At 58.7% G+C, this 1,731-nt stretch overlaps 1 protein-coding gene across 1 annotated transcript in view; it reads right to left on the bottom strand.

The window, feature by feature from the left end:
• Nucleotides 1-989, bottom strand: part of DGKA (diacylglycerol kinase alpha) — a 26,206-nt gene extending 25,217 nt beyond the window's left edge. The window contains exon 1 of the mRNA XM_008064018.2: nucleotides 668-989. The gene's annotated coding sequence lies outside the window, so the exon portion shown is untranslated. The remainder of the gene's footprint in view (nucleotides 1-667) is intronic.
• Nucleotides 990-1,731: the final 742 nt, after the last annotated feature.

Below are 1,731 nucleotides of genomic sequence, written 5' to 3'. Positions count from 1 at the left end.
CGGGGCCGCCCCGCTCCTGACGACACAGCTGCCCGCCCCCACCCCAGCCCGCCCCGCCCGCGCCCCCAACTCTGGGAACTCCGAAGCAGGGGAGGCCCCGGTCTCCAGCTCAACGTAGCCCGCTGCCCCCTCCCCCGAAATACCCAGGGCTCTGGTCTGTGCCACTTGCTCCACTTCCTGCGCTCTTGGCCTTCTTCCCGCGCCCGGGGCAGCTCTGCTTCTATCTGTTTTCCCTTCTTTCTAATCACTCACAGCCTCTTCCCTCATCCCAAACCTGGGAGGCCAAGATAGGGGGCGGGCCGCTCACCCAGCCTGTGTCTCACCCTCGCCTAATTGCCGCCATCTGGACTTGCCTGCCCAACTCCTTTCCCTCCACCATTGACTTCACACTCTGGCGATCGATCCCACAGGTTCAAGGCCAGAGTTCCAGACTCCACATCCCCATACCCAGACATCTCCTTCCCCCTGGGCTCCATGCTGCTTGCCTCTGCTTGAGACAATCCGCCCACCCTTCTCCGGTTCCTCGCCTCCATTTTAGACCTGTTTCCTCAGTGTAAGGCCCTCTCAAGACTCATATCCTCTCCTTAATTCTAGGGTGGAAGTTTGGGTGCAAAGAGCACTCTGGTCTATGTCCCCCTTTCTCCAGGCCCCCTCCCTCCCTCTTTGCCTGCTGACCTTGGCAGGTGGTTCAGAAGGCCTGGCCAAAAGTAGGGGGTGAGAGGAGTTCCTTTTGGCTTCTCCTGCCTGGAATCTGCTCTAGCGTGGTCAAGGCTCTTGGGGCAGCATGGATGGTGGTAAGGCTGGTGGAGCAAGGGAGAGCAACAGGCCAAGGGACGGACAGGTAGGAACTGGGGACCCAGGTATTCTGTTCATTGGCCCCGCCCCCAACCTCTAACTCCCTCCTACCTTTCATTGACATGGGGCAGAAAAACAAAGCCTTGGGTTCCTGGAATCCTCCCTCTTACACCTGGGGGTGGAAAGGAGGGTGAGGGGGAGACCTCTGACTGGAAGGAGATAAGTATGTGTGTATGTATTGTGTATGTCTGTACACACACATATATACAAACACATAGACTGGCCGGGCTCGGTGGCCCAGTCTGTAATCCCAGCACGAGGCCAAGGCGAGTGGATTGCCTGAGCCCGCGGGTTCGAGACCCGCCTGGGCAACTTGGCGAGACTTCATCTCTACAGTAAATCAAAAATTAGCCAGGCGTGGTAGCGCGCGCCTGTAGTTCCAGCTACTCGGAAGGCTGAGGCGGAAGGATCGCCGGAGCCCAGCAGGTCGAGGCTGCGGTGGCCGGGAGCGGCCACTGCGCTCCAGTGTGAGCGACAGAGTGAGACTCCGACAAAAAAAAACGGTGTACAAGGTTTCTGTTGGTGAGAGGGTGAAAAGTTTTATGAATAGTGGCTGCACGTGAACGTTACTAATGCCAACAAACTGTGCACTTAAAAACGGTTAAAGAGACCAATATTTAGCCACATGTCAAAGCACAATTGTAAAGTACATTCAAAAACCACACGCCCTTCCCCGTTCCTAAAAAGCCACCGTGGCGTCAACCTTCGGCGACACACTCAGCCCAACACAAGCTGGCAGTGCGCGACCGAACCAGCTGGACGCGGGCCAGGGGTCCCACCCATCCTCGAGGCTTCCAGGACGCTCCCGGCAGCGGGGGCTGGGCTTGCGCTCCGGGCCGCGGCCTCTCAGGCTGGGGGCCACGAACGCCGCGCCCC

The sequence above is a fragment of the Carlito syrichta genome, unplaced genomic scaffold (genome assembly GCF_000164805.1).
Source record: "Carlito syrichta isolate Samal-C Ts95f unplaced genomic scaffold, Tarsius_syrichta-2.0.1 Scaffold307179, whole genome shotgun sequence".
Lineage (NCBI taxonomy): Eukaryota > Metazoa > Chordata > Mammalia > Primates > Tarsiidae > Carlito > Carlito syrichta.
This window is presented reverse-complemented; position numbering and strand designations above follow the sequence as displayed.